Raw genomic sequence first — 22,083 nt, 5'->3', positions numbered from 1 at the left:
CTTTTTTGCTAATCTGTCTGGTCCCCATTCTTAACAAGATGGAAGAATTTGTGCTTGTTTTTCTTTGGCTTCAAAGCGAAAGGTCATTGGCTCCCACTTCCTTCAAACTTCCAACATAGCATAGAAATGTCTCTGTCTTATGTATAAATATCATCACTGCCCTGGACTGGAGAATGTAACAAAAGTAAAGTTGCTAAAGAGATCAGTCTTCTTGAGGGGAAATAAGTGGAGAGAATGGCTCATTATCTGGAAGGAGAAGTCAAATACACACAGAGGAGCTGAGTGCATAATTGGCCATTCCAAACAGCCAAGTCTTGAGAAGCTCATTTACAGTGAGCTGAAGGCCTATAAAAACAATTCCACTCCATTTCTCGGTTGATGCAGCCTCCAAAATGGGAATGATAAGGAAAAAGCCCAGGTTTTGGGGCTCGGAGTAGGAAGTGTTCTTTAATGATCAGATTTGGAAAGTTCTATTTACAATATCAGGCACAAAATTCCTACAAACAGAAGTCAGCCAAGAAAAGCATGGCGAGTAGATCCTTCAGTAGCTAGGCCCTCTTGGCTTTTGTAGCTAGCCTTGAAAATTGGCTTAAAAATCTTGGGCCTTAATGTTTTTCATCAGACTCTTTCTGCTACTCCGATATTTAACTGCCTTACTAACCCCTATTTCCACGATCTCCTTTCATCTATCCTGTGTTTGAGTCCTAGGTGTAGCAAACAATCTCATTACTCTCAACTCATGCCCCCTGGTTCTCCAGCTCTGTTTTTCCTCAAGCTGTTACCCTGAATTTGGAATACTTTTTGTCCTTTCCTTGCCCAGCCTTCAAAATGTCTTCCATTTCTAATCCCAATTTGATCCATGTTCAAAGGATGCGTACCTGCTTAGGGGATATGTACCTGCCCCAGACACTGATTATTTTCTCAATTATGTTACAGTTATTCTGTCTGTCAAGGGCCCCACTGGAGTACACACCTCTTGCAGGCAAGCTCTGTGTCTGCATCTGCTTTGTATTGCTCACAGTATTCAGTATAGCCCCTTCTACATAGTTAATACACGTGGTTAATAATTTCCTAATAAGTGAGCAAATGGAAGGGACCTACCCGCATAGTAAGTACTTTACACCCATTATCCCATTTAATTACCTCTAGAATAACACGAGATAGGCTTTATTGATTCCCCTCATTTTATAATTGAGGAAACCTGAAAATCTAAGAGGTTGACTTGCCCCAAACCTGTAACTAGTAACTAGTGAATCTGGGATTCGGACTTGGGTGTATTTGGCTCCAAAGCCTTTGTCTTTTCAATTGTGCTATGCTGTCTCCAAGAAAACTGTCCTATAAACATTCACAGAATTTTCAATGAATAGAAGAGAAGAGGCTGGATTGAATATATATTTCTTTGAGATCCTTGTGGGAATTCCTATAAACTTATTTTTAGATCCCTAGTTTGGGTTAATGCCTAGCTTTAAAATGCTGTGTTTTGGAATATATCCACACATTCTCTGCCACCTGTCCTTTCTAAAGATGAGGCTTGGAGTCTGGGCTGAACTTGGTGACTCGCTTGTAATGAATAGGATGAGGAAGAAGCAAAGCTCTGTGACCTCTAAAGCTAAATTATAAAAAGGATATCGTTTCCACTTGGCTTTCTCTTTGCTCACTCTGGGGGAAACTACCTGTCAGGTCATGGGCATACACAGTCAGTCTTCAGGAAAGTCCACATGCAAAGGAACTAAGGCCGCTCACCGACAGTGGGCACCAACGCGCCAGTCTCATGAGTGAGCTACCTGCAAGCTGATCCGCTGGACCCAGTCTAGCCTTCAGATGATTGTGCCCTCATGAGAGACCTTGAGTCAGAAATGCCTTTCCAAGGCATTACCAGATTCTTCACTCATTAAATGGTGAGAAGTAAAAAAAAAAAAAAAACCAAAAAACCAAAAAACCAAAAACACATTTATTTCTGTTGTGAGCTACTAGGATTTGCGGAACTTTGTTGTGTAAAAATAGACAACGAAGACAGCACACCCCCCCCTTCCAAACATGCATATGTTCACCAAAAGACATATATAAGAATATTCCAAGCAGCGCTACTGAGAATAGCCCCAATGTGGAACAACCCAAATATCCAACCATAGTTGAGTGAATACAAAATTACGATATCGTCATATGGGAACACTGGACAGTGCAAAGAAACTATAAGGACAAGCAACACAGGTGAGTCTTACAAGCATACAATTGAGGCAAGAAAGCCACAAAAGCAAAAATTCATACCATGCTCTCATTTACGTAAAGTTCCAAACCCAAAACTAATCTACGATGCTAGAAATCAGGTTGTGGGTCACCCCTGGGGGGCAGTCGCTAGAAGAGGGGGGCTGGAGCGGAGGGACTCTGGGAGGTTTCTTTGACCTGGGTGCTAGATCTGGATCCACCTGGTGAAAAATCACCAAGCCACACATGCAGGATTGGTACACTTTTCTCTGTGTTTTCTGTGCTTCAAGAAAGGGTGCTTTTCCCCACTTACAAGTGAAATGCTAAAACGTGGTGGCTGTGAAACAAAATCCAACAACCAGGCTCAAGGCGGGTGACTGCAACGGGTGTCTCATAAAGGAGCTGCCTACACGGTGAACGCTGTCCAAGGTTAAAGCCTGTCCTCGCGCAGGCCTTGCACGACCGCTGCCCCCACTGCTGCCTCCACCTCTGGCATAAATTCAGTCCCTGGGACCTTGGAGTAGAGGCATTTGGCAGCCATGAAGGCACTTCAACACCGTTTGTCAAATTCACAAAATAGACCTATCTGCTTACCGATGATAAAACGACATTGCATACCCAAGGGAGGAGGTCAGCAGAAGCGATCTGTGCATTAAGTACTTTACTATTGAAAGTATTAGAATCAACTTAGGCCAAAAGAAACAAAAAAAAAAAAAAAAAAAAAAAGGGAAAGCAGACTCTCCCCACCCCCCACATTTCTCTCCAGAGGGGCTACATTTGTGAGCCTTGGGTCTGGCTGGCTGCTGATAGAACCTTCCAGCAATCTATGCCTTTGGCTGTTTCTTGATGGAGTGTGACAAGCCAGGAGGGAGGAGCAAGCCTGGGGGCAGGGCTGGCTGTGGCTCACAGCCTGTGAGGTACTTAAGAGGCCATCCCCGGGATTCTGGGGCCTGGCTTTCTCACAGGCCCGGTGATGAGAAAGAACAGGAGCTTGGAGGATGAGGGCATTAGTGGTTTCCCCCCTACTATGCCTGGCTCACTTTTTTTTTTTTTTAAGATTTTTATTTATTTATTTGACAGAGAGCGAGTGAGCGAGATCACAAGTAGGCAAAGAGAGAGGGGAAGCAGGCTCCCTGCTGAGCAGAGAGCCTGATGCAGGACTCGATCCTAGGACCCTGAGATCATGACCTGAGCTGAGGGCAGAGGCTTAACCCACTGAGCCACCCAGGGGCCCCTCACTTTTGCTCATCTTTATGTCTTCATTGACAATGGTACTTCCTCAGGGATGAAGCCCTCAGCTGGCAAAATTCACCTCCTATATAGTCTCATGAACACTGTCCCCTTTAGAAATTCTCAACACTTAAAAAAACTAGTGTGTTAAGAACACAACAGAAGAGACCCTCTTAAGAAAATTTAAAGTGGACAACATAATATTGTTGAGTATAGGTACAATGCTGAACAGCAGAGTTGTAGAACTCCTCTTGCTGAACTGGAGCTTCATGCCTACTGACGAGTAACTCCTCATTTTACCCTTCCTGTAGCCCCTGGCAATCATCATCCATTCTTCGACTCTGTGAGTATAACTGTTTCAGATACCACATGTAAGTGGAATCATGCCGTTACTCGTTCTCCTGTTACTGGCTTTTTTCTCTTAGTACAACGCTTTCAAGGTTCATCCATTGCAGACTTCTTTTTTAAGGCTGGATAGTATTTCGCTGTGTGTACACACCACATTTTCTTTATCCATTCACCTGCTGAAGGATATTTAAATTGTTTCCCCATGTTGGCTGTTGTGAACAGTGCTGCAGTGAACATGGGAGTGCTAGTATCTCTTTGACACCCTCATAGGGCAGCTCTCTTTTTAATTCTTCGAGGAACCTCCATGCTGTTTTCCACAGTGGCCGCACCAGCTTGCATTCCCACCGACAGTGCACAAGGGGTCCAACTTCTCCGCATCCTTGCCAATGCCGTGGTCCTTTGTTTTACTGATGATAGCCACCCAGACAGGGGTGAGGGGATGATCTCATTGTGGTTTTGAATTGCATTTTATTTTACTATTTTAAAAAAATTATTATTTATTTATTTAGAGAGGGAAAGAGAGAGAGAGAGAACAGGTAGGGAAGGACAGAGGGGGAGAATCTCAAGCAGGCTATGCCCAGCGTGGAATCTGACGTGGGGCTCAATCTCATGACCCTGAGGTCATGAGCTGAGCCAGCCTCAAGAGGCAGATACTCAACCAACGAAGCCACCCAGATACCCCTGATTTGCATTTTGATGATTAGTGATGTGGAGAATATTCTATACACAGTTGGGTCTTGGTAATCTTTTTTGGAGAAATGGCTTTCAAGTGTTTAGCTCATTTTTAAATTGGGTTATTAGATTTTGTTGTTGTTGTTGTTGTTAGTGAGTTGTAGGAGTTCCTGCTATGTTACAGAGATAAGCTCTTTATCAAATACATGGTTTGCAATTCTTTTATCCCTGTTTCCCTGTTGAATGTTTTCTTTGCTGTGCTCAATGCTGTAATCTGACTGTTACCTTGAGGAGAGCATGGGGCAATATTTATTTTGGTTTAGCATTTGTTACGGGTTCAACTGTATCCCCCTCCCCTTCACTGCTGCTAAAAGGTACATTGGAGTCCTATCCCCCAATAACTCAGAATGTAACTTCATTTGGAATAGGGTTATTACAGACATAACCACGTAAGGTGAAATCATACTAGAGTAGGGTGGGCTTTTAACTAATACTACATAAATAACCATTAATTAAATTAAAATTAAAATTTATTTTTGAAGTTTAAATTAATTAATGTATTTAAATTATATATTTTTATTTAAAATTTTAAAATTTTTATTTAAATTAAATTTATTTAAAATTTAAAAATTTAAACATTTTAAAATTTATTTAAATTATATATTGTGAATTATGAATGGTGTTCTCATTAAGAAAGGAGAGAGATACTCACGGAGACTAATGACAGAGACAGAGACTGTAGAGCTACATCTCCAAGCCAAGGGGTGTCAAAGATGGCCGGCGGACACCAGAAGCTAGAAGAGGCAAGGAGGGATTCACCCTCACAGTTTCAGAAGGAGCATGGCCCTGCTGACATCTTCATGCCAGAACTGTGAGAGACTGCATTTCTATTGTTTTAGGTCACCTTGTTCGTGGTGCTGGGTGCTGGGTTATGGCAGCCCTGGGAAACCAGTACGTTGCTGTGACCTCCACACCTAGAATGGGGCCTAAAACACAGCTGCTCGGGAAGTATGAGGTGATGCATGGGGAGTCGAGCCCCAGTGAACTGGGTGTGCGTCTTTGCTTTCAACGCTTGTTTGGTCAACCATTGCAGCTGTGATCGCTGAGTGACCGACCACCAGCAGCAATTCCAAAGTCCCCAAAGCCCTGACCACCACAGAGTTTTCTTTAGTCTGCTGCAAGGTATTTCGTGACAGCACTGGACCTGAAATGACATGATGCTTTCGTAGGTTGCATACCACTTGGTGTAAATATTTATACATTTTACTGCAGCCATGTTAGACTGTTGGATTATGGCATTTTCCCTTAGAACTTACTAGGGGTAATGCAAAATTTATGTTACAATAATCCTAACATATTTCTAAAGTACAGAAAATCCTGAATTCCAAACACATCTGCCCTGATGGTTTTGGCGAAAAGATCGTGGCTCTGTATGAGGAGGATGGTAAACAGGATCACTGTGTTTTCTTTCAGCTTCCAGGCTTCAGGTGTTTAGCTTCATGGTTAGGCCCTTGGCCAGGACGTTATGGGTCCTCCAGCATTCCCTTACTATATTGTTGACCTTCTTCTCCACATTCCTGTCCTTTTTATCAAAACCTACTTGCAGGGAAGGCTCTGGAAGCTGACATATCACAGCTGAAGCCCTGTGGCATCAAGGTGAACCCTGTCCAACTCCCGAGCAACTGACTCCTGACCAAGGGTAGACTGGAGACAGAGTGTTACCTCCTGCCCCTGAAGGCTGGGATTAGTCTTCTTGCCCTCTGTCCAGCATCAGATGTACTTGGGTAGGCCTGTGATTATAATTGGATTTTAAATTTTAGCCTTGGTTTCCCAATTCCTATTTTGTTTCCTTGATGGTGATGGAGTTCTGCCCAACGTCTAGCCTCGTGCACACTAAGCCGGTCACTCTGCTTGCATCTGGCCAGCCCCTTGCCTTGGCCTGGGTAGAGACCCTCAGCCACAAGCCAGAAGCCATGATATGACAGCATTCGAGCTGACATAACACATTACCGCTGATAACAATAGTAATTCTAACATTTATACAGAGCATACCACAAGTCAGGTACTGTGCTAGTTGTTTTAAATGCGCTCTCTTTTATAATCCTATCCACAGCCCTGTGAGGGAAGTGCTATTATTTTCTGCATTTTCAGAACAAGAAGCTGAGGCCTGGAGAAGTTAAATGATTAATTAATCACAGCCCAGAATACCTATGCAGATGTCAAGGCTGCATGCATCACATCCAAGTCTACCATGGATAGACCTGGACGCATGGGTGCTGAGAATGAGGGTGCTCCCTCCCACAGAGGCCAGCACATGTATTAACAAACCCCAGCTCTGCATTGTCCCAGCTCCTCTTGCAGAGGTCCTAGCTGGACTCAGGGATAAGCTCACGCAAGTTGTGGGATGCATATATGAACTCATTCTTACTTATATCAACCCTACGAATAAGGTACCATAAGTTCCCCCATTTTACAGGGTGACGTAACAGAAGCTTTGAAAGGTCAAGTAACTCATCCAAAGTCACACAGCAAGTAAACAAGAAAACCAGGATTCAAACCCAGGGAGCCTGGCTCCCGCGAGCCTAAATATTATATTATACTGTCTTTCTGGAGAAAGATGTTGAGTAGAGCTGTACAGAGTAGAGCTGAGATGCAAATTCTAGGATCCTTGGTGCTTATAACTTCAGAAATGACAAATGGCAAGATGACAGATCTATTCTTCAATACTAGAAGCCAACACACTGATGGCAGCCAAGGTTACAAATATACTCTGAGTGGTTATTTTGGGAAAGTGGCAGTGATCCTTGGCAGCAAATGGGCAAAGGCTGAGTGTGGTCCCCTGAAGGATATGTTTATTTTTTGTAAATGTGGCCATCAGAGATAATGTGAGCAATCAAGGACCCATAGTGGTTGGCATGTGTTAGCAGCTTGTGTTTGTATTAGCTATATAAAAGGAGGAATTGGGGCCTTCTTTTGGACAAGGGCTCATTATGTGAGTTGCCAATGTTTTTCTCCCCTACCCTTTCAGAGAAGGTACTGGCCATTGCCTCCAGCAACTCATTGTTGGTTGCTGGTATAAATGCACATAATATCTAATGGTAGACTCTCCCCACCCCAACCTAGGCCCTAAGAACCTTCTCCTACCCTGTTTTTTGCAGGAAAGTGGGGCTTGTTTCTTTATTCAAAATTTAAAGATGCAGTTATTGAGAGGCGAAACACCATGTAAATTTCAATTATTTGTTAGCAACATTCTTTAAACTTGTGCATAACCCTTCAACTTGACATGTCTACCTAACATTATTATGATTTTTTAAGGTCCCCCAAAGATATCTGTTTCCTTTAGGATATCTCTGAGGTCAGGAGGTAGAAAGCAATCAAGGAACAATAAATCAGACACCATGGAGCATGGCCAGCTTTCAAAAGGCTCCGGTAGGATGAAGAAAATTCTCTTTCCAACTGTGACATTGTTTAGGACCAGGTGCCCCTTTAAGGTTTTATACTATTACTGGTAGCTCCTAATTTATCACTATAACCTACAGTTTCTGACTTATCCATAGCCCAGTGCTTCCAAAATGTGATTCTGGTCACTTGCTTCCTCTGATTAAAAACCTCACGGAAGTCTGAGCTGAGTTTTCAGTGGGGCGGAGACCAGTATGTTCTGGGCTCAGCTGTGGTCCAGTGCAGTCACCGGGGTGAAGGGTCACTATGGTGGCTGGACCTGAACTTTCTAACTGGATCCTCACCCCAACTTCTTTTTTTTCTTCCTCTTTGTAGGAACTGAATTTTAGCCTGAGGCTTAGTGTGGAGCTGTTCACTGGTATGTGACAGAGTTTAGCACCGGGCCAGTGTACCTGGAGATCAAACATACAGGGAAGACAGAACAAATACATAAACACATGAAGGGGCCCATTTCTTACTGTTAGAGAAGGAAGTTGCAAATATGGAAAGGGGGAAGGATAAACCTTGTGGAATTGGATTGCTATTGCAAGCAGTATGAACTCATGCTTTTTAACTAATGGACACGTACCCAGATAGACACTGTCATATCAACAGATACAAATGAATGTATGTAACTGCACATAGAATACTTCTTAGATCTCTCTGCTGAGAGGCCTAAAAGCAATGGCATTTCAGTAAAATCAAGTATATCAAGTGCCCAGATTTTGGATTATAAATAGCATTCTCTACTAAGGAATTAATTCCTGTAGAAATAGCTCCAGGGCAGAGAAATTGGAAATAGAAAAGTGAGCCTAGAATATCCTTTTTTTTTTTTTAAGATTTTATTCATTTATTTATTTGACAGACAGAGATCACAAGTAGGCAGAGAGGCAGGCAGAGAGAGAGAGAGAAGCAGGCTCCCCACCAAGCAGAGAACCCGATGTGGGACTTGATCCCAGGACCCCGAGATCACGACCCGAGCCAAAGGCAGAGGCTTAATCCACTGAGCCACCCAGGCACCCCAGTGAGCCTAGAATATCTTGTGTCGGAAAACTGGGAAGTGTTCAAAGAATGATGGGTTTTCTGTCAAAAGGACATGGAAGCCAGTCTGAAGGGGCTCCCACCGGCCATGTCCAGGACAATTTGATAGTAATGGATTTTAATCTTTTGAGTAAAATAGAAGTTTATAAATAAACAAGATAAGAAAGCTGTATCTTAAAGAATGCCTATTAATAATCTAGATCATTAATAATAAAATTAGATTAATAATCTAGAAGATAGAATTTAGAAAGTTGCTGTTTATCAACCATAATAATAACTGATTCAGGCAAGAGCCATTAATGAATACTAATGCTGGTCAGGAAAAGGTTGATGAGGAATAGAGTATTAACTTAGTTTCAGATGATCTCTCTGTAAAGATACCTATTTGTCATTTACTAATAATAAGTGCAATGTCCTTATTATTTTTACAGTGAAAACCTGGCTGAGATCATTTTAACCAAATAATGAGTTATCATCATCAGAAATGAATGGGACGTAACATCATTCATTGTCTCTTGATACCACGCACTAAGAAGGATGCAGCACACTTCTGTCAAAAATTTAAAAAATCCTGAAGAAATATCAAGCAAACTCAAAATGAGTGACATTTTACAAAGTTATTGCCATATAGTTTTTAAAAATATCTAGAATATGAAAGATGAGGAAAGACTGTCCCAGATATAAAGAGTCCAAAAAGAAATGCCAACCAAACATAACATGAAACCCTGAACTGGATCTTGGACCAGTAAAGGACATTGCTAGGACAGCTGGTGGATGGTGATGATGAATTAATGCCATTTCTTAGTTTTGATGGTTATACTCTGGTTATTTAGGAGAGCATCCTTGTACTTATGAAGAAACACTTAAGTGTTGAAATGCAATGGTATATCACCTGAAACTTTTCTCCAAAATAATGCTGTTATTTTGTTAATGACTATGGAACCAAGAGAATTGGTAAAAGAGAGTGCTATGATTTTTTTTTCTTTTTTTAATTTTTTATTTTTGATAAACATATATTTTTATCCCCAGGGGTACAGGTCTGTGAATCACCAGGTTTACACACTTCACAGCCTAGAACTCAACCACAAAAGGAAGTTTGGGAAGAACCCAAATACATGGAGACTAAACAGTATCCTTCTAAAGAATGAATGGGTCAACCGGGAAATTAAAGAAGAATTGAAAAAAATCATGGAAACAAATGATAATGAAAATACAACGGTTCAAAATCTGTGGGACACAACAAAGGCAGTCCTGAGAGGAAAATATATAGCGGTACAAGCCTTTCTCAAGAAACAAGAAAGGTCTCAGGTACACAACCTAACCCTACACCTAAAGGAGCTGGAGAAAGAACAAGAAAGAAACCCTAAGCCCAGCAGGAGAAGAGAAATCATAAAGATCAGAGCAGAAATCAATGAAATAGAAACCAAAAAAACAATAGAACAAATCAACGAAACTAGGAGCTGGTTCTTTGAAAGAATTAATAAAATTGATAAACCCCTGGCCCGACTTATCAAAAAGAAAAGAGAAAGGACCCAAATAAATAAAATCATGAATGAAAGAGGAGAGATCACAACTAACACCAAAGAAATACAAACTATTATAAGAACATACTATGAGCAACTCTACGGCAATAAATTTGACAATCTGGAAGAAATGGATGCATTCCTAGAAACATATAAACTACCACAACTGAGCCAGGAAGAAATAGAAAGCCTGAACAGACCCATAACCAGTAAGGAGATTGAAACAGTCATTAAAAATCTCCAAACAAACAAAAGCCCAGGGCCAGACGGCTTCCCGGGGGAATTCTACCAAACATTTAAAGAAGAACTAATTCCTATTCTCCTGAAACTGTTCCAAAAAATAGAAATGGAAGGAAAACTTCCAAACTCATTTTATGAGGCCAGCATCACCTTGATCCCAAAACCAGACAAGGATCCCACCAAAAAAGAGAGAGCTATAGACCGATATCCTTGATGAACACAGATGCGAAAATACTCAACAAAATACTAGCCAATAGGATTCAACAGTACATTAAAAGGATTATTCACCACGACCAAGTGGGATTTATTCCAGGGCTGCAAGGTTGGTTCAACATCCGCAAATCAGTCAATGTGATACAACATATCAATAAAAGAAAGAACAAGAACCATATGATACTCTCAATAGATGCTGAAAAAGCATTTGACAAAGTACAACATCCCTTCCTGATCAAAACTCTTCAAAGTGTAGGGATAGAGGGCACATACTTCAATATCATCAAAGCCATCTATGAAAAACCCACTGCAAATATCATTCTCAATGGAGAAAAACTGAAAGCTTTTCCGCTAAGGTCAGGAACACGGCAGGGATGTCCATTATCACCACTGCTATTCAACATCGTACTAGAGGTCCTAGCCTCAGCAATCAGACAACAAAAGGAAATTAAAGGCATCCAAATCGGCAAAGAAGAAGTCAAATTATCACTCTTCGCAGATGATATGATACTATATGTGGAAAACCCAAAAGACTCCACTCCAAAACTGCTAGAACTTATACAGGAATTCAGTAAAGTGTCAGGATATAAAATCAATGCACAGAAATCAGTTGCATTTCTCTACACCAACAGAGAGTGCTATGATTTTTGTAACATGTTCTAAAGCTAAAATGATTTCAAAATAAGTTATAAAAAACATTCATTGGCTCCTGGTTATCCACAAGCCCGGGTTCAATTCCCAAAGGATTTTGAATAGACCTTTCTGATTTAATCTCAGGTCCCCCCTGCACTCAGCCTTGCTGAGTACCAGCAGACGAATACCCATCTTCTCTGGCTTGCAAACTCTTCTGACTCCCAGGTTAGATTCTAAACACTACCCTCCTCCTAGTCCTTTTTGGATCTCCTTCCCATGAGGCAGAGCTAGATCTTTCCCTCTGTGGCATGCTACTGTCTTTTTCCTCCTGGAGGCATTCTTTTCTGCCCTTAGACTCACCTTCACTACATTGTAGGTATCTATGTGTCCATCTCTCTCACTAGATTGCACTCCACAAAGGCAGCAATGGCTGTGACCTAGTCATCTTAATATCTCCAGCACCACTGCTGTGCCCAGCTCATTGTAGAGGCTCACGGTGGCATTGCAGCATAATGTAGAAGATTCTGGGTTCTGGAACTGGATTATTCGTGAATGAACTGTACTGTGCCGCTCACTAATTGCACAGCCTTGGGTAAGTTACTTGACGATGTACTTATATTTAAAATGAGACTGGGGCCCCTGGGTGGCTCGGTGGGTTAAGCCTCTGCCTTCAGCTTGGGTCATGATCCCAGGCTCCTGGGATAGAGCCCTGCGTTGGGCTCTCTGCTTGACAGGGAGCCTGCTTCCTCCTCTCTCTCTGCCTGCCTCTCAGCCTACTTGTGATCTCTGTCTGTCAAATAAATAAATAAAATCTTAAAATAAAATAAAATAAAATAAAATAAATAAAATAAGAATAATAGCAATACCCACTTCAAAGGGTTGTTATAAGCTTAAATGAGAACATCTATGAAAAGAGCATCAGGAGAGTGGCACAGATAAAGGGCTCTCTAAACATTAGCTAATATGGACTGTTATTACTCAGTAATAATAAATAATAATAATAAGTAATAAATGCGTGGGTGATTATTGTGAGGATAGAGATTAAATGAGTAGAGTGAGAACTCTTCCTGGAGTGAATCAGATAGAGTAGCCATATGTTATGGAAACCGAGGGAAAGGACGTTTGTGACCTACCTGCATTAACTTATCATTTAAGCCTTCATGGCTCAGCAGTGTGACAGATCCGGATGTGGGAAACATGCTCATGACCTTGAACATGCTTTCAGCAAAGATGGAACTGACAAACGCCCAGGAGACATAGCAAGCAATGTTGGATGATAGCAATGCAACAAGCTAATTGCTAAGCCATTTGGCTGAACCACAAGTACTACAGAATTTCAGAAGACAGGCAGCATGGAGCTCATAACCAATTACGTTGATATTGCTAACTGGAATCCACAAGGTCTGTTCATCTATGTGATCTTGCTTGATCCTTCTTCCTCAGGAGTACTCAAAACAAGCATTACTATATCCACTTCATAGATAAGCAAGCTGAGGCTCAAAGAGACAAGTGATTTCCCCAAAGCTGGGAAGGGAACTCAGCTTAATCTTACCCTGATAAGGACAAGAGGAGGGAATCGTGAAGGTCACAGGCAAGGAGATAAAAAAGATTAGGAAAACAGTTACATGGCATAGCAGATGGATTAGCTAGCTTCACACACAAACTCTGTATTTTAGAAAATTCCTTCAAATGGCCTAGGAAAAGATAAATGAAAAGATCAAAGGAAGCATTAGATAAGAGAGAGTAAAAATATGTTTATAGACCAAAAATTAACCAAAAGCATATATGATAAACAGTACCATGCGAATCAGGGCTCTTTGTAAAAGAGTAGCTTGCAGAGCTCAGGAAACAAGAGATACAGCCAGGCTTCTCCTGGAAGTCAGCTGGTTTGGCATGAGGTTTTGGCTCCATAAAAATATTTATAGTCAGGATTACCAAACACCTGAGATGGCAAAGCCCTCATTTCCACTGGAAAACATGTGGTCAAAATGACTCTTTTAACCAGGACAGTTTGCCTTACCTTCCAAATCAGTTCTTTAAAAAAAAAAAAAAAATTATATATATATATATATATATATATATATATATATATATATATATTATCAACGTTGCAAATAACTCTTTGTCAAGTCTTCTTTTTTTAAAAAAAATTAGTTCCTTAAAAAGTGGTTGCAGCAGCGTATAGATTTACTATCTCATTACTACCATGCCATTTGCTTTAAACATACCTTCTTTATGGAGCATATCAAATGGCAAATGGATCTAAAGCTTGGCCCAAATGTACAGAGTATCTTCAGCCTCTCCTCCTATGCCCCTAAGACCTCTATGAGCTGCCACTGTCGGCAGAGAGAGAGGAAGGGAAGCAGGCTCCCTGCTGAGATTCCCAATGCGGGGCTCGATGCTCCAACCCCGGGATCATGACCTGAGCCGAAGGCAGAGGCCCATTCCACTGAGCCACCCAGGCACCCGCTTCCCCTTTTTTAAAAAAGGACTTTATTTATTTGTAAGAAAATTGAGAGAATGAGTGAGAGGAGGGACAGAGAAAGAAGTAGACTCCCTGTGGAACAGGGAGCCCCATGCAGGACCTGATCCCATGACCTGAGCTAAAGGCAGACCCTTAACTGACCGAGCCACCCAGGTGCCCTACTTCCCATTTTCTGATCACCCTGTCTTCTAGGTGATTGCACATTATAATGAAAGAATTTCTGCTGGCTGTTATGGCTCAGATAGGAGTTGCCGGGAAACAGGTTGGAGGATTATGATCCACATAATCACTCTTGTCCTTGGAAGTTTGAGATTTTTGCTTTGCTTAGAATTCTAGGTGGAAATTTCCTACTAAAAATAGTTGCAAGCTTGTTCTCCTTGTGGACAGATCAGAGGAGGACTTTCTTAGATCATAAATACAAATGTTTTCTTTTTTGTCCTCTAACCATCTTTTGGTTTTTATTCCTATTTCTCTCTACTTTATCTTAATTGATTAACATCCTTAATAAATTAACATCCAACCTGAAGGTCTTCCACTAAATGAACTCCTTTCCTTTGCAGATTACTTCCTTCAAATAAAGCAAGCTTCTGCCAAGCTTAAGCATGTGTTGGCTTCCCAACACACCATTTTCCCTTTTCCTACCTGTGAGTTTGCTTCCAGCTTCTGCCTAGAAAGCTGTCCATGTACCTGTCTCAAGGTATGATTCAAGCCCTTCTTCTTCAGGGAAAGTTTCTGATTCCAACCCATACTGACTATACCCTCTTTGCAACTCTATCAAATTTACCCTCATTTGACCCTTGTTTATATTTTACAACACTGACTACGTCGTGATACAAGAACACTAAGAGATGGGGCATCTTATCTGATGGAATTCTATTGGCTTACATATTTTTCTCTAGTTATCATCCCAAATAGAAAAGAAGGCTTTTAAGAGTTGGGATCAAGTATTTTGGAGTTAAGGGAATTGTTTGGTCTCCATCAAATCCGGCCATAAAGGCCTCCATCTATTTGCTGATTCGCAGGTGACAGTCTTCACTAAAAGTCCTCAATTATGGATTTTACCCCTATTATGGGTCAATAATGTCCTCCCAAAAAGGTAAGTTTGAAATCCTTACTCCCAGGACCTCAGAATATGACTTTTTTGGAAATAGGGTATTTACAGACGTAATCAAGTTAAAATGAGGTCATTAAGGTGGGTCCTCAACCAACATGACTGACTGGGCTCTTTATAAAAAGGGGAAATCTACTTATGGTTTGTCTCCCTCCCAATCCCATCTTGTTTCATTTATTCTTCTACCCACTTAAGCCTCCATGTTGCATCACCACTTCCTCATATCAGGGAGATCATATGATAGTTGTCTTTCTCTGCTTGACTTATTTCGCTAAGCATGATACGCTCTAGTTGCCGGGGGGAGGGGGTTTGGGAGAAGGGGGTGGGATTATGGACATTGGGGAGGGTATGTGATTTGGTGAGTGCTGTGAAGTGTGTAAACCTGGTGATTCACAGACCTGTACCCCTGGGGATAAAAATATATGTTTATAAAAAAAAAAAAAAAAAAAAAAAAAAAAAAAAAAAAAAAAAAAGGGGAAATCTAGAAGGCAGCTATGCTCCCCACTAGACCACCAATGCTAAAGGGGAGATCTGATCACAGAGACAGACATGGAAAATGATTAGAGTCGCATCTACCAGCCAATGATCTCCAAAGGCTGCTGACAAAGCACCCAAAGCTAGAAAGAGGCAAGGAAGGATCCCTCCCCTCCAGGTTCAGAGACACAGAGAGGGAGCTTGGCCCTGCCAACACCTTGATTTCAGATGTCTAGCCTCCAGAACTGTGAGAGAGTACATTTCTGCTCTTCTAAGACACCCAGCTACTGGGGCTTCGTTACAGTAGTCCAGCAAACGAATACACTTCCTGGAGTCAGTTCTCTTGAGCAGTTGTAATCCATTTGTTTATACTGTCAACAGAAACCTTTCTGGACATTTATACTCATGGATACTGATGGGGTTTCTCTGCAAGGGAAATGCCTGGGAAGGTCAGTCCTTTATATCAGGATGTGCAAACCCGATTCTGTTATCTCCAGCAAGAGTCTGCCTCTTCTTTCCTTTCATCATACTTGTTTTGTCGATTTGGTAGACTGAATTTTTTCTTTTGCCCATGTACTCAGCCATTCACCCATGTATGTGTGCCTACAGCCATGCGTTTATTTGTTGAAAATGTACTGTGTACTAAATACTATGCCGAATGATGGGGACACAGAGTCCAAAAAAATTCTTGACCTTAAGGGCTTTTGGAGACAACTACAAGACATGATAATATGTGTTATTCATGTACTTATTCATTCAACTAGTGATTCTTTTTTTTTAAATTTTTTATTTTTTATAAACATATATTTTTATCCCCAGGGGTACAGGTCTGTGAATCGCCAGGTTTACACACTTCACAGCACTCACCAAAGCACATACCCTCCCCAATGTCCATAACCCCACCCCCCTTCTCCCAACCCCCTCCCCCAGCAACCCTCAGTTTGTTTTGTGAGATTAAGAGTCACTTATGGTTTGTCTCCCTCCCAATCCCATCTTGTTTCATTGATTCTTCTTCTACTCACTTAAGCCCCCATTCAACTAGTGATTCTTAAGCATTTTTTGTGGCCAGGTTCAATGTGAAGAAATGAGACAGACACAGACCGCATTTCTGTGGGGTCTATGGGAATGAAACAGATGAACAGGAACATTAGGGAAGTATAATAATAGAGACTGGGGGCCAAGAGGGAAGACAAAGAGTCATGGAAGCTTCCTGAAGGCGGTGATATCTGAGCTGAGACTTGAAGAGTAAGAGGTGGCCAGGGCAAAGTAGAGGTAAAAACAGGGTGTTCCAGGAAGAATGAGGTGTGGGAAAGCACGATGCCCTTGGGGCATGCTAATTTATCTACTTCCATGCTTGGGGCTGGAAGAAGATAGAGTAGAAAGACTAGGAGGTCCTTGGAAAACTCTGGTTCTTACTCTCATTTTCCTTGATGTAAGTATAGGGTGGGTAACAGAGCCTCGAAACAGAGGCACTGTGGGCAGCCAATGCCCCAGTGACAAAGATGACTTAAGTTGAGCACAGTTCAAATTCACAGCTCAAAGGATGCTGCTGAATAGGTGCCCAGTCTGCTCCCTTCCCATCCATCCTAAGGGTTGTCAGGCTTTGGTGAGAATTCCAATAGGCCAGTGGCACAGGGGAACACAGGCAGTGCTTCAAGGAGGCTCTCTACTGTATTTAATCAGATCTCAAATTCCATTCAAACCTAGCTTGACAGAGGAAAACAAAAGATAGAGCCATCTCCCCTGGAGAGATCTCCCTGTCTCAGTCTCCAGAGTTTGATTCCTGAGGAAGAGGAAGCAGCTGCTATAGATGAAGGGTGTGATTCATTCCATCAGTGCTGGGACGGGGAGGAATACACACACACACACACACACACACACACACACACACACAGATGTTCCACCCCCCATAGGACATAGAGAACAGCAACTCGTGCACTTTCCAGCCCTGAAGGCTGTTTACTTGAGGAGCAAGAGTGAGGTCTTTCACAAATGTTTTCATAAGAGACCACACAAAAACGACCTAAAATTATTTTTCAACTTAGGTTCAAAGATCTCTTCAAGTAGAACGCACGTTTCACTCTTTGATGTTTTGTTATCTCAGGGTGAGTTAAGGGATTATTATCAGGCTAAAGTCTGAATAAATTTAAATCCACACATTAGGATTTATATTGGCTTATTAAACCCCTCATTTGTTTTTGATTATCCACAATGCTCATTTATTGCTAGCACTTTCATCCCTGGAACACTATTTTTAAACACACTTGGATCCAAATACTAGTGACGAATTGCCCTAAATCCCTGACTTATGTTCATCGAGTAGGAGGCCCTCGAGCATAATGCCAAGGAATCAGACCCATCCAGACTGTGGATTCCAGCAGACTAGGGTTGGAGCATATTTCTACCTGCGTTTTATAACCTTTTGCAAGTTAGCAATTTTGAATGCCAACATCTATGTCTGTAAAATGGGACAACAGTGACAAAAGCAGCTTCCAATAGTTTTGGGATGTTTATTATGTACTAGGTATTGTTTTAAGAACTTCACATGATCTAACTCATTTAATCCTCATGGCAACTAAGACATAAGTACTTTTATTTTATACACACACACACACACACACACACACACACACACCATGGTTCAATTCTAAGAATTCTAAGAATTCTGCCTCTAGAATTCTAAACTGTGTTCTTACCTGTTAGCCTATAGTTTGTACAGGTGATCGGAGCAAAATACCACCTAGCAGCTGGCATCAGTATTATTGTAGTCATTGTTTCTCATACCCAGCAGAGGCCAACAGAAAGAAATGGCTTTGTGGTTCATTGGAATTACTGCTATTACTATATCCAAATTAGAGGAACTGTTTTGCCATTTGGTTGTACTTGCTTTATCCCACACTTAGGATAATTAAGGGTTTAGCTTCATATAGCCCAACATTTCCCAGGCCACAGAGAACTTTCTAGCTGTCCTCAGATCCTCAGAGCCTGCCACCCATTTTCCCAGCTGGGAAAAGAGAAATAGTGGGGCAACCCAGTAAGTAAATTCTGAGTAGGAACACTGGAATCCATGAGCTCCAAAAGATTATGCCACATGGAGGTCAACTGAATTCCTAATTCTTGGTTATTATTTATTCATACTAAATTACTAGAAAAATCCTTGCGCTCTATGAATGCAGTGGACTTTTCTCCCCCTTCTCCATTTATATCCCTCCTAACCCCTTATCCTTTGCTCTTTACTCTCAAAGAGGAAGGAATGTTCTTCTTATTGACTGATACCAGTATCTTCGGAAAGGATAAAAGATTTTTACCTGAGGTAACTAGTATCTCCTTAGCTATATATAAAATACAGTGCTAATGAGATAAAGAGAAAAAGAATTCTTTCTTAGTCTAGTTTAGAGTATATTATGTCCATCTCTCTTAGTCTAGTTTAGAATATATTATGTCCTCTATTCTGTCACCTGATTCCTTCTCATAGTGTATCTTTGGCACTGGAAAACGCTTACACAGATGAATCTATTCTTCAATAATGAGGAACTCACATAAGTACCTCAAACCCATCAAAGCTGCACAGAACCCCTGAGGTAGGTATTATTTTATACTCATCTTATAGATAAGGAAATGAGGATTGGGGAGAGGGTAAAGTGACTTGCTCAAGAACACAGTTGTTAAGTAGCAGAGCCAGAATCTGAACTCAGGAAGTCTGGCTCTAGATCTAAATTCTCATTCACAATATCAATTTCTGGATTCTACCTGTTTATGGTAAACACCGAGTTCTAAGTTGAGAAACATTATCATTCAGGCTTTTAGTTTGAGCTCTGCTAGGCATAGCTACTGGGTCAAGTCACTTAGTACCTTTGGCCTCACTTTCTTCACAGGTAAAATAATGGGAATTGGGCCATTACTTACATTCTGGGATTCTGTAACCCCAGTAACCAAGGGAGACTCACTTATCAAATTTTTAGATTCTAGACAAATCTGTCAGCCCAACTCCTTTTCACTCTGTGGCTTTTTAGAGTGTAAAGAATAAAGCCCTATGGTCTCTTGGTACTAAAAGTTCTAATAGGACAGACCAGAAAGTGATGAGAATTTGATGTCCACCAAGTTCCTCAAGTGACTGTGATCTTTCAGTCACTGAAAGTGAGAGAACCCAGCTTCTAATAACTGGTTGGCAAAACTGGTGACAACAAACAAACATGGATTCCCAATGCCATGGACTAATGCTGAAGTCTCTTGACCTCTTAGCATTATCTGCCATGGGCATGGTGATTTGGAGTAGAAACCCAACCCATGCTTCATCTTTTCAATTGATTCTTCAGGCCCAGAGAGTTCTTTGTGAACAAATGGATACATTTGATGCTCAAAAGACCCACCCAATTCAGACACCAGTTTGTCTGTTTGGAAGGTCCTCAAATGTGATAGGTGGCAAACAATTAAACAATTATGGAACTGGCTGGTGGGACAGGTTTACATTTAGTGTTCACTTATGCTCAGAGAGATGATGGAAAGGAATTTTACACACTCAAGTATGAAAAGATGCGGCAAGATACCATGTATCATAGCCAAGTACATAAGATTTCAACACACCACCTTTCTATATGTCAGGAGAAAGGGATACAATCCCTGAGCCCACTTTTTAGACCTAGATAGATACACAGCTGCAGCAAGACCATGTGTGGTGAAAAGTAGTCTACCTCTTGCCAATGTTGTCCTGCAGAGCTTCCCTCCTAGAGGAGTAAAGTATGCAAGGGTGAGCTGACAAACAGCACTTCTCTTTTCTAGATCAAGGGAGGGTCAATCCAGCCCACATGTGGTTTTACTTCACTCCACCATGGGTCGGTTATATTGTCAACCTCCATTAAATTAAGGATAAAGTACATGACGGTGCCCATTTTCACGAAGTTGTTTCTAGGTGTGCCTGGGTTGTGCCTTCAGAAGGCCCATGGAAATGTCTAACAGATAACCTAGGATAGAGAGGAGAGAAATGGAAACTTTTCTGGCCCCCTAACTGTCATCTTACTGTCTCCCCCTGTTGCAAACAAATCACCCACCATTAGTGCAAAAAAATACCACAAAATTGAGCTTGACTGTGGGGTGCATCTAGTGAGGAAGATCTGGCTCCATTATCAGCCTCTCCCCCACATTATAATTCTGGCATCATTTTCCTCACAAAAAGAGCATTGATAAATGGTATCTGTCTAGTTGTGGTGAATTTTACATCAATAAATACCTGGCTTATAACAGTTTCCTTCTGTGATTTTCCACGGCTTAAAAGAGCTTAAAATTGGACACGCCATGGGCATTGCAATCTTTGATTTTGCTTGGTTGCTAGTCTGGGGAAGGAGGTGAGGCAGGAAAAGTGTGGTGGGGTGAGGGGTGGGATGGGCAACAGACCACCCACAGAGATTTTTTTAATTCCAGGAAATTTCCCTGGTAAATCCATCCGTGACGTGTAAGGTTCATTTTCTAGCACTAGGAACTGTAATTCAGCTTCTCCAAGAGCACCCTGGGCATATTCAGCAATGATCTACAGAGTCCTCCCACATACACTTTTCACTCTAATAAAGGAGAAACCCATGTTTGGCATGTGGGCTTTTGCCACGTCCAGAATATAAATTTCCCTTGTCTTTACTCCTTAAATCACAAAAACAATTTGAGGGCCAGTTCCCAAACTGAGGTTTCTCCATAATGCTGCTGTCTCTGTGTGCTAAGCAAATCTTCTGATGGCATCTGCACCATACGCAAGTGTTTGGAGGACCAATTGGACAGTGGGGCCCTTAAAACCAACCTTCTGGAATATCTCACATGACAAGAGATGAAGCGGTGGCTTAAAAGAAGAAATAGCAGAGAGGAATAGCTCAGTATCTTGTATTTACACAATGCCAAGTTGCACAGAACTCAGAGAACTTTGTAAAACTATCTAACCCAGGAGTTCTTCGTCTTGAGTGTACAACGGAGGGAAAGGGCAGAGACTGTATGAGACATAGTGAGTGGTCCTTCTGTTGTCTATAGTTCTGCACCATTGCCTGAAGATCCCACACAAATACAATGCCTTATGTCCTAGATCCTCTCTCAAAAATCCTGAGGCATCAGGGTCTGTCTGAGGGCAGCATGGTACCTTGGAGAGGACATGCAACTTACAGAAAAATAATCAGACTTCATGTTCCAGTATTACCCTTGGGACAAAGATTCAATAAAGCTGGCAGGAAATTAATCTGGCCTATTTTAAACAGTTGGCATCATTGCTATTATGTTATGTGGTTCTGGGACATAAATGTATCAGCTCCCTGGTAACTAATTGAGAACCACCAGATACACTCTTATAATATGGAGGAATCAAGCATTTTAGGCTTATCTGGAAGACTGAAAGGGGACAGAAAGGCAGGACACAAAACAGCCCCAAAAGCTTTTGAAATGCCTGCATCGGGACCTTAGAAGGAATATCCAAGTAGTATATCAATTACATATTTAAT

General features: G+C 41.5%; 1 protein-coding gene across 3 annotated transcripts in view; it reads right to left on the bottom strand.

Annotated features, from left to right (window-relative positions):
• Positions 1-22,083, bottom strand: part of ADAMTSL1 (ADAMTS like 1) — an 899,097-nt gene that overhangs the window by 146,701 nt on the left and 730,313 nt on the right. The gene's annotated exons all lie outside the window — the stretch shown is intronic.

This window comes from Mustela putorius, unplaced genomic scaffold, assembly GCF_011764305.1.
Source record: "Mustela putorius furo isolate JIRA1106 unplaced genomic scaffold, ASM1176430v1.1 tig00000421_pilon_pilon_pilon, whole genome shotgun sequence".
Lineage (NCBI taxonomy): Eukaryota > Metazoa > Chordata > Mammalia > Carnivora > Mustelidae > Mustela > Mustela putorius.
Note: the sequence above shows the minus strand (reverse complement) of the source record. Positions and strands in the feature narration are given on the sequence as shown.